The following is an 18,922-nucleotide window of genomic DNA, read 5'->3' on the forward strand; positions in this document are numbered from 1 at the left end:
TAGTTTTCAGTCAGTTTTACCTGGCTGCTGAATCATTGGTAGTTCTGAGTTAGACATCTTACTTGCTGCTGTGCCTACCAAACTCTTGGCATTAGAGCTGATCCTATTGGGTAGCTGCAGCTATGAGGGGAATCACCAATAGCTCTTCTAAGCTGTGAGAGCACTGTAAATGAGAGATATAGTGCTGTAATATTAGGCATGACAGTCTCACAAGCCTCTAATGGTTGACTGGAAGCTCATTGAAATCACTGCAAATCCAAAAACATCATCTGAACTGAGTTAGGCTCAAAGTACAGAAGAATGATGAGATACAATGAAGACAGAAGAGATTTCCTTATAACATTCAGTAAGATTCGAGTACCTAATTAAAAAAAAAATTATCTGGCAGTCCCAGCTGAAATGCAGTTAATTTTCTCAACAATTGTTTATGCTAAAGGTAACAATTAAATTGCAAATAAATCTCTGAAATTAATGATGTGGGGGTTTCACTCAATACAAATGCTCATCAAAAATGAGAAATGAAATTGGCATCACAAAGAAATAAAACGGTCATAGCCAAAGAGTAGTGGACGAAGAATTAGAAGACTCATGAAAAATCTTCATCTTCTAGTGAAAAATGGATTATGATGTCTGCAAGAGTTAGTATGGATCAGAAATCTGTACTGACTCAGCAGACAAAACATATAAAAATAAATTGTGATACATGGAATGATCTGAACAAAATATTATGTATGTTGCAAAATATTTGATGAATGTGGCCAGGAACCAGAATGTGTATAGTAGTTCTGGCTCTGCATCTGATAGAAGATTACTCTTCACATCTCATAGAGCTGTTGTCAGTTTTCTTGACCACAGAGAGAGTGATTTGCCATTGGAATGGACTGCTCAGGGAGGTGGTGGAGTCACTGTCCCTGGAGGTGTTCAAGAAAAGCCTGGATGAGGCACTTAGTGCCATGGTCTAGTTGACTGGCTAGGGCTGGGTGCTAGATTGGACTGGATGACCTTGGAGGTCTCTTCCAACCTGGTTGATTCTATGAAAGTCAGTGGTCTGCAGAAAGGACTGAAATAGGCACTGCAGAGCTAAACCCACACTTAGTGCTTCCCATCTGTTCTCCCAAAACACCAGCAAGTGTATTTTCCTTAAACAACTGTGAGATATTTAAGTAAGAGATTAATAACTTTCTATAGAATCTGTCTTTCCACTGACAATGATTTATACTGACCTTCTTAGCCTTCTGCTTGACAAAAAGGAACTCAAATTTATATCAGGCTTAAATCACAGGAATGTTTTAAAAATAAGCAGGGGATTATGAGATCTTTCTCCTTTTTCTTGACATGCTATGACTGCCTGATGTTTTGGGAGACTTGAGAGGACACCAAAACATTGTGTCAAAAAGTTTTTCACTGATTGAAGATTTAGCAAGAACATTTATTTAAATAGGTCATAGATGGGTTCAGAAATGGTTTTGCAGCTACTCAGGATATGTCTTTGCAAACCAGGCAAGGGCTGCATTTATTTCTGATTTGGCCTTTTGGTTTGGCTCACCTCTCTGTCTCCCATGGCTTAAAGATGATTTAGTGAAGGCTGTGGAAGCCTTATCCCAGATTTCACTAGTAGCAATATTGGGTTACTAGTTCCAAACTTTTACTTGCCTTAGTAAATTATTTTGGTATTATAAAATAATTTCAATAGAGCAAAATAAAATTGGTTTTCTCATAAATTGCACTAATTACCTCCTTTCCCTTTTTTCTTTTTCTTAAGGTCCTGAGATACCTGAAGAGTCGTTGCTAAAGGCTGGTAAGTGATTTCTTCCATTAAAATCTAAGGCACACACATTTTTAGTGAAACTATGGTAAAATGCATGTCAGTTAAATAGAAATCACTTTTTTTATTTGAGTTTGATTAGGTAAAGGAGAGAATATTGTAAATTGTTTGGAGTTTTACTTCTGAAGGCAGATGCATTATGTTTTCCAAATGGTTCTTTCAGTGCATGAAACAGATGTTGTGTAGGCATGGAAAGCTACACTAACTGTTCTGATGTCTGCATAATTATTCTTTAACAATACATAATAGTTCTTTGATACCCCCTCCCATATACCTGCAGGAACTTGCAGAACTTGCGCTGTCCTTCAGGTTCACAAGATCAAGCTTCTTTCAAAGTGAATAATTTTGTGCTTCTCTGGATAAGCAGTCTTTCTAATTCTCAGGTGGAAAAAGTGTCCTTTTCTAATTCAACCTGTAATGAATTAACTATTTTTAAGTAAGTTCTGTCTTCTAGCTTTTTGGCTTTTCGTATGTAGTAGTTGTCTGAGAATTTTGAACCCAAATGCTTTCAAACCAGCAAGGAGAAGAATTCCAGATCTGAAATTGAATCTAGTAATAATGTGCTGAAGGTTATTAAAGGCACTTCAACCCACTAATAATCATGTTGGTTTGTATGGCTAATGTGTGAAAAGGTAATCTCTAAAAACAACTTCTTTAGGATATGGAGGCCCAAGGCATCCATAAAAATTATCTGGAGGCTTGAACCAGTAAAGCTTTAAATATATACCAGCTGAAGTATACACCAGTGACTTTGATTGCTTCCTCTGACTCAAATGAAGCAAATCCTTTGAATTTATTTGAAGAAAACTTTGCAGTGCTTAGTTTTATGCAATAATCGATCAGTTTGTGCTTTACCTCTTCATGCTCCACCTCCTTCCTCACTGCTGTAAGCAACAATTCCCTCATTTTCTACACTTATCTCTGCAGCCGATGATTAAGGTTGCATCATGTTTTGTCTTTCTAATTTATGCATTAAGATTGTTTCTGGGGAGAGAAACTAAGTGACACTGTTAATAGGGTTGTCATCAGTCAGACACCTTGGAATTAAATCTAAATTATCAGTATTGCTGCGTCTCAGCTATCACTCACTGGAAGTCCCATTAACTAATGTTCGAGCAGGACACGTGCTCACATGCTAATTACACCTTTCCCACTAGATTTGTCCTGGCAACTCCATTTTATGTTTCTGTCATAATCAGAACTTATCTCTCATAGTGTCTGTCTTCAAGATAGCAATTAAATACCTTTATTATAGAATCATATAGAATCATAGAATCAACCAGGTTGGAAGACACCTCCAAGATCATATTACATATATTCTGTGTACTAGAAAGTAATTTTTATTAGAGAAAAATTTCTTCCACATAAATAAGAAAACTGTTACATGAAACACTGAACATAAAAGCACATAAATAAAGAAAATATTGTGTGTTGCCTTGTTTTTTAATAATTATGCCTGTTGTTTCATTATTGTAGCTATCGTGTTAAAACTACAGAATATTGCCTCTACCCTTTGGAAGTCCCTTTAGGTCAGTGAGTGTCTGCAGAGATGAGGGTCTTAGTCACTTAATTTCCAATAGAAACAATTAAAACTGCTACAGAGTAAGTATCTGAATACTTACTAACTTTCCTTTCCTATTTTCCCCCTGTTTTAACTTTATGATGAGACTTGCTGTTGCATAGTGTATTTTTTGTTTGAGGAGTCATAATCTGACCTGAATTCTGACATCCTTTCACGAACACAGAAATGTTTACTCTACAACTGTTGTCTAATGAAATCTAGGACAAAATATGAAGAAAATTAATTATCCACTAATTGAACTATCAGCAGCTAATTCAAATTACCTCCTTTCATCAGATCTCAGACCCTCTAAATAACAAATATTACTTTTTCTAGACATCAGATGTCTAGCGCAAAAGATTTTCTAATTAATTAGTCATTTCTCTAATGTTTACAGCTGAGATAATTGAAGAATAATGCCAGAAATAAATATCCATGAAGATGAAGAGATTTCTAAATCAGTATTTTTGCAGACAGAAACATAAAATGAAGGACTTTCTGCCCACATTTCCTTGAAAAGATACACTTTTATGTAAAGGACTTCATACCCATGAGATTTAAAAATGCTTAGTGCAAGTGTATCATTACAGCAAATGAAAACACCTTCTTTGTGTTAAAGTTTAAAGAAATATTCACATTCTTGTATTTATAGTATCAAATACTATTTCTGCTCAAAACATAATAGTACCTGTCTGGGACAGAAAACATTATTAGTCATTTCAGTCTCTAGGATTAACACCCTTTGAAGGCCAGCAAGCAAAGACACAGTCTCAGCCCTGCAAGCCTTGCTTGCTTCTCCCCGTTTGCTCTGTGTACACAACCAGAAGAAGGAACAGCGGCAAGCTGGAATGATGCCATTTTAGCATATTTCCACAGGCGAGATGTATACAGGCATAAAGCCAGAGCCTGAAGATGTTTTGAATCCTTAATTGTGCTGCTGTTGCCCAATATTAATTGTGTAAGTGTTCAGCCTCAGCAACATCCAAAGTTTATCAATTCTCAGGATAGGTTCACCTTAGAACCATTGAGTTATTTTGGTTGCAAAAGACCTTATAAAATCATCGACTCTAACCACTATAGAACTCTGCCATGTCTGGTGCTAGAGTGTCCCCTAGGACCTTATCTCTGTGACTTTTAAACAGGGACATTCCTGGGATGGGAATTCAACGACCTCCTGGGGGGGCTGTTCCAGTGATTCAGAACCCTTTCAGTGAACAAGTTTCTTCTCAGGTCCAACATAAACGTCTCCTGGTGCAACTTGGTGCTATTGACTCTTGTCTTACCTTGTGTGGCAATTGATTTCCACGTAGTAAGTTGACAAGTATCAGCTATGTGTGGAGCATCAGGGTACCTTACTAAGTTACATATGGCTATGTCTGCTGACTGTGTCCTGTTTATAGGCTGTACCATAACATGCACCTTCAATAGCCAAAGCAATGAACTGCGTCACTTAAGGTATTTTTGAGTGGAAAAAAATAGTATAAATGAGAAAAATTAAAATGTTTAAGAACACAAAAATGTGAGAGAGGACCAAAGAGTATTTGTGCTTAAAGAAAATAAAATTTCAAAATAATAATGAAACACAAAACTAAAAACCTTATGACTGAAGCTAATGACAGTACTGAAATGTAATCCCTGCTTAAGGAGGTAAAATTATGCTGTTCAAGGTCAAATTAGGGGGGGTCTCTAGTTGTGTTGCATGCTTGCATAAAATATTTATTTTCTATGTTATGTAATTTAAAATTACCAAAACTTAAGATAAATATACAAGACATAATTTTAAATTGGTGGAAAGAAATAATAGATTAAGATGATACTTTGAGTTGTATATACTGTAAAATAACATTTTTTCTGCCAGCTAAAACTATTTGCATTATGTGTAGATACATAATTAGCAATCAGTAAGCAGTTACTTTGAAACTGTACCTTAAGAAATGAAGCGCTATAAAAATAGTGTTATAAGGGTTATAATTTTTAACAATCCTTTTTAAGTATGGAAAATAAGATCTTACTGTATTTTAACAATCTTTAAAGTTCTACAGAGCTTAAAAAACATTACTTTGCTTAGTATTTCAAGGATGATTATTCTGTGCCTCAGTTGTAAGTGAAGCTTTATCCCAGGCCTGATAGGGCTGCAAAACTGTCCTTGAGAAATTCCTATTAATTTTATGGATTAGATTGCCAAACAGAGAACCTCTTTTGAAGAATTAGTCAATTTACTTGATGATTTTCTCATGCAGAATTGTTATAGAAAACTTCCACAGTATAGAATTTGGAGACTTTTATGGTGGGTGACACATTTGTGGTACCCATCCTACCACTCATCTGGCAAGGCCTCAAGCAATTTCTCCCATCATTCCTTACTAAAACCTCCCTAGGCAGCAATCACATTTTAGTGCTTTCATTAGCTTCAATCAATTTATATGCTGGGTTTCCTCTCATCACTTCAAGTATAATCTCATTCTCCTGCCTCAATCAGCTTCTATATGCTGTTCCACAACAAGCATGTTCACGACAATCATTTTGCAGCAGGGAAGAAGAGAAGTATGTGCTGTGCATTGCAGCATTTGGACTCACATTCATCCTCAGGATATAGCCCAGACTTTGAATAGCAGCAAGGCCTTTTCTATCCTTGCTATCATTCCCAGAGAACTTGAAATAATGCAAGACCCAAAGATACTTCCGTTCAAAGCAGTGTGATCACTCCTAGCTAAAGGGTGGAATGTCGTTGCTGAATATGGTCAGAATATGGTGATCAGAGAGAAACTTTACAAGATGTTAATAATGGAACAGTCTTGTCAAAGTTGATGTAATGAAAAGTTTGGGATTTTTTTTTTTTTGGGGGGGGGAGGGTGTCTGTTTGTTGTGGCTTTTTTTTCTCCTCTTTTACTGCCCTGAGAAGACAAAGTAATATGGTAATATTTTGAAGTTTTGGTTGAAATCATGCTACTTAGAAGAGAAGACTGCATTAAAACCTCAAAGGTGCTTCTGCCTTTAAACGTGCTGCTGAACTTTGCAGTTTGGCAAAATACGCTTACTCACACACTTCAGTTAAAAGAGAGGGCTAAAAATAGTTAATACAATCTGAATATGCATAAAATACCTTTAAGGTGTCAAGCTATCATCTCTGGATGAGAACTGAAATGTAAGCTAAAAGCGTTAAAGGCCAGACTATGATGCCCTTCTTAATTTCACAAAGTAATGTAGATAAGCAGCTTCTGAATTTTGGGATATAGAATTTAGTCTATTTAGTCTGAGGAAAATTGGCTAGACTCTGTACATAAAAGCTGAGATGTTTGTTCCATCCCAAGAGATTCAAATTGAATACAGGACACTGCAAGTTTAATGCATCAAGTCAGGTGGGGAGGAATCAGAGCTGAAATACTTTTTACTGTGGGCTAATTCATTAACTACAAGAATGTGCACAACGTTTCTGTCAGTTCAAATGAAAAGTCTCAAGTGAAGTCTTTCAGATGCAGACATTTCTTGGAGGTAAACAAATGAGACAACACCCCAGATTCCCAGTGAGATGATAATTCAGGAGCTAGGGCATGTATATGAGATGCAGATGATCAGTATGCAAGTCTGCACCCTAAGTGCTTCTTAAATATTTATTTGTCTAGGTAAGAGTATAAACCTGATGCCAGAACCCTTTTGTTTTGTGCGAGTGCCTTATCTGCTAAATTAATGATTGTTCCGGATGGCAGAATGCTGGAAAAAGAAATCTGGGAGACCCTCAAGGTGGAATAAATTATAGCTGTGTAGTTCCTGGCAAATATTTGCATAACCTGTTTATAAAATCCTCCAGTGATAGCTGTACCGTGACTACCCCAGGCAATTAATTACTATCAGATTTTTTTTCTCAATCTCTATACTAATTTTTTAGTGTATTTTAAAGCATTACTCTTTTCCTTATCTACTGTAACTACTGAATTAATGCGTTCCTTATTCATTCAGTCATTCCCCTGCTATGTTTCCAAAATCTCTGGTTATCTGCCTCAGTTTGTCCATATCTTCATTAAAGCACATTTGACAGCTTCATTTCCTTCACTGAAGTAGTAGTCACGTTGAGGCCTTGTGGCTACAGGAGAACCATTATGACCTGGATTTTTCACATGATTTATTGTGTGCATATGTATCTATATGTTTACATGCTGTGGTTTATCTGTTACCTATATATGCTTTTATGCCATAGAAATTTATTGAAACAGCCACAAACGTTTATAACATATCTTTTGTTATGTGTTTGTAGTAGTATGACATTCCTATCTCATGCTTCACTTGTGAACAAATTGAAAATAGAAAAACACAGGCAAACAGATTGATGCAGTCTTTAGATTGCAAACAGTTCTGGGAAGAAATTCAAACTACTTCAAATGAGCAACACAGAAAAGAACAAGATAGTATTCAAGGGCAACTAGGTAGAACAAAACTGCAGAGTCAGGTTAATTGGTATGGGTGGGGAGTCCTTCTATTGAGTTTAGGCACGGAGCACATATAAATAATGCTGAGAAAATTGAGCTAGAGAGTATACATGTAATATTTAGGTACCATGATAATTGCATTTCTGCTTAAATGAGAGATCTAGCTAACAGAGGGTTTTGCCATTTATTCACGTGTGCGTGAGGAGAGGACATCTAGAATTACAGCTGAAGGAGAACTCATCAGCTTCTGTCCAAAGCCTTCAGCTTTAAGTAGAGGACCAGTTTGTCAGAATTTCTGGCTACTTATGGTCCTAGTTCATTCTGACCATTAACTTGATGGAGATTTTTTTGGCTTTCTGTAGCAAACTGAAAAATAGAAGCCTTGGCAGCTCAGATGTATTTGGATTGGTGTTTTGTGTGGTGTGGGTTCCCCGCCCCCCCTTGGTGGTTTTAAAGAAAAATTATCTGAAAATGAACAGTATTTTTCTTTGCATTAGGTAACTGCTGTAACCACAACCCTTTGACTTGTGTTTTAAGAAAATGAATATATTAAAACATAGCTGTAAAACACTGCTTTATAATTTCTAATGACACGTAGCAGACAAAACCATCATTATACAAAAATTAAGGTGCATACATTATTAATTTTTAATAAAAAATAAACTGTTTGCAATCTTAATTCATTCCATAATCAAGGTTGTTCCAGTATATCATTGTATCTTTTATGATTTCAAACACTAACTGGGATTCAGTTGTTTCTCTGGAATGTATAATTAGTACATGTGCAGGTCTTTGTTGTGGTTGTTTTTCACTAGCTAATTATTAAAAAAAAAAAAAAATCAATGTATATAAAGAGTTAAGTCCAATATAGTGTTAGATTTTTGGAGCTTTCTCTGCTGGTCAATGAAAAAGTATAACTCAGATCATGCTTTAACTGCTATTGGTACGCATGAGCTGCTCTAGAGCTTTGAAGAGATTTACCCCTTGGCCAAGACATTATTAAGCTCACCACTGGGATTTCTTTAGAAGAACAGCCTTGTATGAATCCTAGCAGAGGGATTTTTCCATGGAGCTTGATGGAGTTAATCCTTTAAACCCCAATGAATGTCTGTAAGTGGAATGGATGCATAAATTCCATAGGTGTTTTTTGAAACTTACCTGAATGCATTCAAAACATTGGGGAATGTTAATAAAAAACCTGCAGTGGATCTCCAGACTCATATTCACATTCATTTCTTCCCATTTGAAACTTTCACTCTGCCAGCCAGTGGCATGTGAAATGTATGTGTATATACACGTATAAATGTGTACATCTGTATATGTGTGAACCTGCATGTAGGCATGTGAATATATATGTGCACACATACACTCCTCTACCTACAAAGTTCACTCCCACCTCACTGCACCATAGTCACCAAACAGACGTTTCTTCTACAGACTGTAGTAGAAGGCTCCTTTGTAAATGGACCATTTGTAAACAGCAGTCATAGAAATTTATCCGATATGAGCAGAGTAATGTAATTACTTACAGGCACTCTGAAGTCAACATAAATAATGCAGTATGTTTTCTAAAAGTATTTTTGGACAGCTCTAGAGAATCCTGAATAGTTAGTTCCTCTAAAAGTCTAGAAATAACTTTAAAAAGGTGCTTGTAGCTGTAAAACATGTGGCTTATTTATTAGACCTGGTAGCATCCAATGCAAACAGACAAAATACATCACAGCAGGAGTCATCCTAGTGACAATTCATGTATTTATATCCCATTTCTGAGAGTGCATGTGTGAGAAAGTAAGCTGACTGCGTGTGGAGTAGTGCTTATAGGTAGACCTAAGTCCTCCAAACCACAGATCTCATGCCTTATATGTAGCCATTAATATGCAGCAAACATTAAAAACCCTAAACAAATTTGCTTTATGAATTACAAACAGAAACTAAAATTGATTGTCCAAATTTTTGCACGCAGGAGTTTATGACAATATCTTAAACATTCAGTATTGTGGGTATGAAAGTCAACTGCATATAAATCCCAAAATTATTTTTCATCTACTAAATTGGATTTAAGCTCTTATCGTACTGCCTACTGGCAAAATTGGTTGTAGCTCACTGTGCTTACAAACATATATATTTCTCTTGCTTTCACAGATAGTCAAATTTATTTAATGAAGGCAAACAGAATCTGGCACTTGGAAACATGAGGAGTAATACACAACATCGCTGTTCAAACACACAGCGTTACACTGTTTTCCTTGATGCCGATGTCAGCTTTTTGCTAGGGAGTAGCATATGTCTGGCATTCTGAAAGCTGGCTTCTACGTAGGAAAGCAGTGACATAAAATCTTCATGTATTTCAAAAATCAATTATTTTATACCTCTTGGGAGAAGATCCCCAAAAAACATCCAGGTTATTTTCTTTAGGATGCTCAGCCCCATAATGACAGGACCTCAAGAAGAAATAGTGCTTCAAGCTTTATATAAGGATAGTGCACAGTAGCAATAGGCAAAAGTGCAAAGCTGAATATATGGCTCCAAAAGTGGGAAGAAGTGTGCAGCAGCATTATACTGAGACAGCAGTGTTACAACACTAGATTATGCAAAGGAATGTGTACAAAGTATGATCTGGAAGGGAGCTGTCTTTGAACAGGGAATAAACTCTCTCAGTTCTCACTCTCTGATGCAAACGTCTGAGGAAAAGCAGAGAACTCTAAGAATTGCTTGGTTCATGTTTTATCTTATGTTTCAGTTGTGCCTTCTACCCTGGATTTTTGTGGCATTAAGACAAAAATGTTACCCTTATAATGTTCAAATGAAACCCCAGTCCCTAGCAGAAATTCTGAAACTGATTTTTGCAGGTGCCTCTGTGGTGGAGAGTCCTAAAGGGCATAAAATGGGCTTGAGCATGTCCTGTCTTATTTACCAGCCTGTCTGCATTGCAGCCAGAGGCGGGAAAACAGGACAAAAGAAACCCAAGAGGCATTGCAGCCAGAGGCGGGAAGACAGGACAAAAGAAACCCAAGAGGCATTGCAGCCAGAGGCGGGAAAACAGGACAAAAGAAACCCAAGAGGAATTGCAGCCAGAGGCGGGAAAACAGGACAAAAGAAACCCAAGAGGCATTGCAGCCAGAGGCGGGAAAACAGGACAAAAGAAACCCAAGAGGCATTGCAGCCAGAGGCAGGAAAACAGGACAAAAGAAACCCAAGAGGCATTGCAGCCAGAGGCAGGAAAACAGGACAAAAGAAACCCAAGAGGAATTGCAGCCAGAGGCGGGAAAACAGGACAAAAGAAACCCAAGAGGCATTGCAGCCAGAGGCGGGAAAACAGGACAAAAGAAACCCAAGAGGAATTGCAGCCAGAGGCGGGAAAACAGGACAAAAGAAACCTAAGAGGCATTGCAGCCAGAGGCAGGAAAACAGGACAAAAGAAACCCAAGAGGCATTGCAGCCAGAGGTGGGAAAACAGGACAAAAGAAACCTAAGAGGCATTGCAGCCAGAGGCAGGAAAACAGGACAAAAGAAACCCAGGCAACTGAGTCTGGTTTAAACCGGTCGCCTGAGAGGGGTCTCACAAGGCCCACGCCCCTGTCGCGTGCAAGGTGTATGCACCCCCCATTTTTGGAAGACAACAGCTTGTGGGTTCTTCCATTTTTGGGTCTATTTGGGTGCTTGCCAGAGGTGACTGGGTGATTGTGTGGCCAGTGAGGCCATCAGCCTCGGCCATTTTTCCTCTATAAGGGGGTGAACAGGTGAATAAGGGGCTTGTGTGCTCGTTCGTTCCTCACTCACCTGCTGCTCACCTGCTGCCTCAGCCGCCTCAGCCAGCAGCTAATTCCACTTTGCAGCCCACATGGAATTTGCCACAGGACTCCTGTTGAATATTTTCCTGCGTGTCTTTTGGGCCACAGACATTAAGACTGAGGACTAGTGAGTATTCTTAATTCTTTATTCAAGTTGCTAAAGGAGTTTAATTAACGTCACAAGCAGTAAATGAAGCTGCCAGACTCTCTGTCAAAGACATATCTAAAACCTTTCAAAATTCCATTGCATAGAGACACTCTGTAAAATAGTTCTGCTAACCACATCCAAGAACTTGTGTGGATAGTTGTAAATGAGTTTGGGGGAATTATTTTGTGTCTATTAATAAATTATTTAATAACTTTTGAATGGGCCTCATTGCATTTTGCCCCAAACTCAGATTTCAACTAGCCCCTTCATAACAGCTTCCAGTGTCTGTTAAGTGGTTTTGAAGAAACAAGTGTGGATGAACTGCTGTTACAGGACCCTTTGTCCCCAGCTGCACAAACTGTGTGAGTCAGCTCATGGGTTATGTCAAGGATGACATAACCCACGTTTTGGTATCAGTTATTTCTCTCTTCAGGCTCTCTGTCATGCTCCTTTTATTACAGTAGTTGCCTAATAAAAGGATGCAATATTTTCTAACGTTGAGGAGTTTTGGAGATGTTTGTGGATTTGTGATTAAGTTTTCATATGTAACTCTGAGTACTTTGCTTCAGAGAGGTCGAAACAAATTTCTCTGGAGACCAACTTGAACACTCATTTTGTGCTTACGTTTTATACAGAGCACAATGGTAACATTTTAAGGAAAATTTTTGCTATGTATGGACTAGTTCCAGACATGAGCTATCACTCTTCTTGTCCCTTACATCCATGTAGATTTGGAAATTACCAGAACACTAAATATATACATATATATATATATAATATTTTCACAGCAGTTGTTGCTATGTTATGATTTGGGTTCTTCTACTAGCATTACACTTTAAAAGGTTGTTGGTGTGTACTTCCCTTAACAAGGATTTTATCAATGTGCCATTTCACCACTTTATTTTAGAACAGAAATAATCAGAAATAAACCTCATGAAGATGATTTATCTTTTTCTTGGAAGCTCAGCTTGAAGCCATTAATACTTGCAGAGAGATTATATCAGCAATACCACATGTTGTGATAGGCCTAAATAGGCCAAAATAGGCTTATACATGTCCTGGCTTGCCCAGGCATGTTTTTCTGCTCTCCCTCCTTCTGCTACAGGGAGAAGCAACCACAGGAAAGAGGATGAAGAACCTGGAGCCATTGAGTCTAAGGACTCTGGCCTGCCCAGACTTGTTTACGTCCTGTGGTAAACAAGCTATACACACACTTGTGCAAGGCCTATATTTTTCCCAGATTTGGGTAAAGTAAACCTACAGTCTCACCTAATATGGTCAGGCTTGGCTAACTGCCATTCTGATTGGCTATTCTATGTCCAAAGACCCATTAGTCTTGGGTTGTATTGATAAAAAGAGATGAGTAGGTAACAGCCTACACCTGAAAGTCTCCTGCCAAGATGGGAAAACCTGGATACACAGATCATCCAGAGAAGTCAGGACCAGGTCAGAGATTGTCTGCCTCCTTTCCCCAGCACCTTATGAAGCCTGGGAAGAATCAGGGCATCTGACAAGACAGTAACATTATTCCCTGCAGATGTGTTTGTAGTGTTTGAAGCTGTAACTAGGCCCACGAGTTGGGAGACTAATAGTTTGTGAATAAACACTAAAGGCCTCTTGTAATTCACCAGTTGCCTTCTGCCATAAGCAGAAAGGAGCTCCTTGAGTCCATCTAGTGGGCACGCAGTATATTGACCGCAAGCGGTATATTGACTGCAGGAACCTTCTTTTCCAGTTCAATTAATGTTTATATATTTTTGCTAGTTATATCTGGATCTAGTTATTCCTTTGTGTAATGGTTCCATGACTGTGTGAAGAAGGAATTATTATTAAAATTAGGGGGGTGGAGGGGGTGAGACTTCTAAATATTCAAATTAATAAACAATATTAATTTTGACATAAATGTCATATCTTCCATCAATTACACCACATTAATTTGTTTATGAAATATGTAGCTATTTGCAGAAAAATGAAAATTGTTATATAGTCAGGATTTTAGTGAAAGGATGTTCTATTTTACCTGTAGCCACACATCATATGAAAAATAATAAGAACTAATTAAGACTATTTGAAGTTATTTTCTATACTTTTTCTCTTTAAAATTTAAATTGCTCTTTAAATAAGCCTATTCTAATTTATGAGTGCAGGACTAAAACTTTCACTAAAGAATGAGTGAATGAAATTTTAATCAGCTCCAGTAAGTTCATATTGTGCCGTAATTAAAAAGTAAAATTAATGGAGACAATTTACAATTCATTAACATTCAGCAGAAAAAAAATTCAATCTAATCACAACCAAGAATTACCCTTGTGCATGTTTGCCAAGTTGTGCAAGACTGCATTTTGGGAAAAATACTTTGCTGGCTAACACACTGGAAGATCATAAAGAAATCTTTGCTCACCCTCTTACTTGTAATGTTAGCATTAATTAATATGCTTGCTTAATTTTAAGTCATGAAATTAAATATTTTATGTGAGCATGTTTTTTGTAAAATCCAACAGTTTAACACTTGCTGATCTTTGTGTGTTTTATTGTCATGGTGTTACAATAAGTGTACTTAACATATCCTTTTAGATTGTCATGCCTGTGAAAGGATTAGAAAGTTCTGTTCCAAAGTGTAGTGCTCTGGGTTTGTCATTACAGCTCTTGAGCTCTCGTTGTGTAAGAGAATGTATTTAATTGCTGGTTTTGCCTCTATGCAATGGATACAGCTGACAGTGTAGGATGTGAAACTCTGTGCTAGAGAGAGGTGTGGTCAGCTAACTCAGACTTCAGCTGGGCTTTCAGTTTGTGTTAATGAGTTTGAAGGTTTTTGGAAGCTAAGATATGAAATATTAAGCATATTTCTGCTTACTTTCCCTTTTTGATTTAAAAACCTCCACGGGTAAATGCATGAACTTTGTAAGTCAAGAGTTCAGGGACTTTTTGGAGAAAGTGTTGCCAAGTGAAGAAAGACTAGACACTTATGTGTGCTTATCTTGGATAGCACCAGTGAGGTGAGATGTAATACATATCTGTAGAGAAATCCAGAAAGTAAGTCTTCCCTTTCTCTGCTTCTATGAATAACTCAAGCCATTTTTTTGTCTGCTGCTTGCTTTCCTGTAAGTTCATGTTCTCTTTCACTTTGAACTTTTAACATCTTTTGCACTAACAAGGTGAGAAGCTTTCACAAAGTTCTTTAGTATTTAGTACTTTTTGACCTTTTAACCATTCCTTAGTAGTAAATGCTAAAGGAAACCAGAACGAGGCAATAAGCTTACATTGTAACTTGGGCTTTATATGCAATTTGATTGGCTGTGTTAAGTCAATGTCACTGTAGACTGTTAAAGCTTTTTAAGTCAATAAAATTTTATCTATTCAGTATGTGTATAAAAAAATGTCCATTACACTGAAAATTCAAAGTACCTATATAAATCTCTGGTTTGTACCAGCTTTTAAACAGAATGGGTCTGATTTTACTCACTCTGACATTGATTTAAGTATGGAAATCAGTTGGAGTGGGATTTTTGAATTCTCAGCGAACATGAAAATTGAATATGTAATCTGAGCTTTTAGTGCTTAGTATTTTGAATGCATTCTGACAGCTACAGTATGTGTTTTAAACATGCTGAAAGCTCCCCTAGGATGTATCATGTGTTGGTGCATGTATTTCCTACCTGTAGCTCAGGAGTGATCTGAGAAGGACTGACCAGTTTACAAATTCTATTCCTTCCCCATGGGAAGTGCAGTCAGAGTCATTTGCTTCAGATTTATGTTTATGAAGGCCTCACAGTACTAATCCTGTGATATTAATGTAATAAAGAAATTGAAAGGTCTAACCCTATCATGAACAATGTAAATCTTACTTTAATTTGTTTTGTCAGCTCTCATTTGTTCTTTGAGAGGATTCTTTCTTCACTCTGGATTATTAGTCTCTGTAGTTGTGTTTCTCACATGGATTCTTGTTATCTGCTTGAATTTGGATGCAAGAAGTCTGCTTAGATCAAGGCAGTACTCTGAGCACAAGGGTAACCCTTATCTTGAAAGACTGAACAATCCTCTTATAATAAGGGTCAAGACAATAAAGAGTGATTAAAAGGACATATTCATAATATGAGTTATTGAGAATGTAATGAACTGCAAAGTCCTGGTGTCTTGGAAGGCAAATTTCCCAAATTCATGTCTGATAATTAGAGAACAAGTCCCTTTTTTCATTGTTACTATCAGGTGGCATTTCTGATTTCACTGGATTTTTTCATAGTGCTTGTATTCCATGAGTAGTGCTCAAAACTCACACCATATTAACATTGCCAGCTCATTTATTAAGTTCTGCCTTTTGTTCTTCATAGCATTTGTCTCAGCAGGGTAATGAATAACCACAATAATTAGTTCATACTTTTGACTTTGGTGGTAAAAACAGCTCAATACCTTCCCCGTTTACAAAGAATATGCATCAAAATTGACTTGATGGTATGAAAGGTAGACTGCAACCTGGTATGGTCAGTTTTCCTGACCAGATGAGCTGCATATCAAATAAGTGTTTCTGGGAATGATTGACAGGAGAGATAACAGTGGCGCACCAGCTGCCTAGTCCAGAATATGTCCTGGCTGAAGGCATGGCTGGGCTCCCCAGGGTAGCACAGTAATGCTGATCTCTGTGACTGGGGATTTGGAGGTACAACAGCCCTTCAAATATGGTAATAGTGAAACTATTACTTCTATGTAAGTGTAGCAACATTTTTTGACTAATATTAAATAGCTTCTGTGGCTTGAAGAAAAATAGACACCAGCTGAAGAGGCAAGTCAAAGAGATGAGCCATGAGCAAAAAGGAAAAAGGGGGGTGGAGAGGAGGGTGGGTGGATGATCTCTCCAAAAGTAAATGGCTCCATAAATGCAAATACCGAGCAAGGATCTGCCTCTGAAGCATCTGGAAGTAGAAAGACATTCTGCATAAGATTTATTGGATGATGATGTGTATCTATGTAAAAGCAGTATCAAAAGAAAGAGCAGAAAAAAAATCCCATCCCAAACCTGAGGCTTTCCTTAAGACCCTACATTCTGCAATAGGTTGCTCAAAAATCTGGCTGATATAAATGAAGTACAAGATAAAGGATTATTGAGCTGTAAGCTCTGATAAGATTCATACTTCAGGATGGGAGGTATATTGGGATTAATTCTTAGAAATTGTCATAGGTGCTCGGATAACTCAGTTTGTCAAAGTGTATGGCAAGATAAAGAGAGTTCAAGATCCCAGGCTGCTTCCTTTGCCTTATGGCACTCTTTTTGTAGTCTTATGTTAGATTCAAGCTAGTATTATTTATGTATTTTTGAACAAATCTAAATAAATCCAATTCACTGAGGAATTAATTAGCAGTTTAGTGATGAGGGGTTCTAGGGACAACAAAAGGACCTTGAAGTTCTAATTTCATAGGTAAATTCTGTGTCTTGCATGCAGTATCATTTTCCCAGCAAATGAGTCTATTAGTCTCTGTGCACCTGAACCAAAGTCCAGTTTATATTATTCACCTATGAATCTCAAGTTACCTGAAGAAGCTATCCAAGTTGCTCTGTAGAGATCTGTTTTCTCCCTAGAGTTTTTCAAGTTGTCTATTTTGGGGATTATTATTTTGTTGACTGCATTACTTTCAAGGACATTATTTGAGGAATCTGTGTACCAAAAGATAAAAGCTGTCATGGTGGATAGCTGAGAAGTCTGAGGCAGACGTTTTGCAGCATGAGATCTGGAAGGTAAATACAGGTGAACAGGTGGGCATTCTTATGCCCCATGCAGATGGCTCTTTCAGGAAGACATGTTTTTTCTGGGATATGATGGATAATTCCACTTATGAATGAACTAATTTAGTGGGCAGTGAGAGTGTTTCCATTTGTGCAGCAGTATAATAGGTTTGCTTCCTCTGAGATAGTGCTCTGAAAACTCTTTGATCTGAAAAGATGTGCTTGTCATGCACATTTCTCAGGTAGAAGATTCTCCATCACTGATGCCAGTGTATTCATGCTTTGCTTCATTCACTACTGCTCCTGCCTCTCTGCTTCACTATGACTCCTGCTATATATTCCTTCTGTCCATGATTTCTTGCCTGATTACTGAGGGGTGGGCTAGAAATCAAACATTTGTGTATATATCTTTCCCAAACTATAAATTTGAATGTGGCAGAAATCAATATTATTAATATGCACAATGAATCACACCACGGTTTGTGTGTGTAGGTCCTGAAAAAAAACAACCCACAGACACAGTAGTATCTTGGGCAAAGTGCAGATGAGAGAATAATGTCTTGGGTCTCGTCAATATTAATGGGTAACGGATTTGTGTGACAACCACTACAAAGGCAGAGCATAATGGGAGCAGTTAAAGAGGAATTAACCTGTTCGAAAGACTTAGTGGTGACTAAATCCAGGCAATGTATCACTGGGCAGCAACAGTATGTTGAATAGTACTTCTGACATAAACCTGCTGCTGAGGAGGATGGTTTGGAAGGTCCTCCATGTCTTATGTATAAATGTGAGCATTTTAGTAATGCTATTCTTGCCCTGAAGCTGAAAAGGAAAAAGGAAGTGTAAACATAGCAGTGGGTGATGGATACCTAAAAAGAACACTATCTTCAGCCCACTCTCTCAGCTGCTCTGTTGTAATGATGGCTGAAAAAGGTGGCAGCAGCTGTTCATTACCCAATTTTACTCACCACAGGCATACCTGTATCAAAAGAGTCTTTAGCAAAGCATCAGGTAATGCTGTGGTGTTGCATGTGGGTTTCATTTTGTTGTATTTTTTAATTTGGTAGCATGGCATCTTCTTTCTATCTCTGCTGTTGCTCTGTTTTCCTGTGTGAGTAGTTCACATACCTCAGGCTAATCCTGCCTGCATAGAAGGGGAGCTTCTATTTAGGCACAGAAGTGAAATGGCTATGTTTCCTGACGTTCCTAGGCAAGATGATTAACTCGCGTCGCTGGGTGGTACTCCTTAGAAAATGAGACCGTGTGTCGACTTCTCTGACTGTCAGTGCAGCTGAGAGGTGGGTGAGAAAACACCCTAAACTTTCTTGCCTTTATTTCTTACGTTGTAACAAAACCAAAAATGAAGATGTTTACAATTTTCAGTTCAGAAGATTAACTGCTCGGTAACTTGAACTTCTGCTGATAAGTTGAACTTTTGCCATCTCCTTTTTCTCTCT

General features: G+C 37.7%; 1 long non-coding RNA gene across 2 annotated transcripts in view; it reads left to right on the forward strand.

Moving 5' to 3' along the window:
• The window catches only part of LOC135185202 (uncharacterized), a 201,412-nt gene that overhangs the window by 127,662 nt on the left and 54,828 nt on the right, over positions 1–18,922 (forward strand). Inside the window, exons 2-3 of one of the 2 annotated variants that reach the window (XR_010306394.1) lie at positions 1,763–1,798; positions 18,676–18,763. This is a non-coding gene — a long non-coding RNA (uncharacterized LOC135185202). The remainder of the gene's footprint in view (positions 1–1,762; positions 1,799–18,675; positions 18,764–18,922) is intronic. The other variant, XR_010306395.1, reaches the window with a different exon arrangement.

This window comes from Pogoniulus pusillus, chromosome 22, assembly GCF_015220805.1.
Source record: "Pogoniulus pusillus isolate bPogPus1 chromosome 22, bPogPus1.pri, whole genome shotgun sequence".
Lineage (NCBI taxonomy): Eukaryota > Metazoa > Chordata > Aves > Piciformes > Lybiidae > Pogoniulus > Pogoniulus pusillus.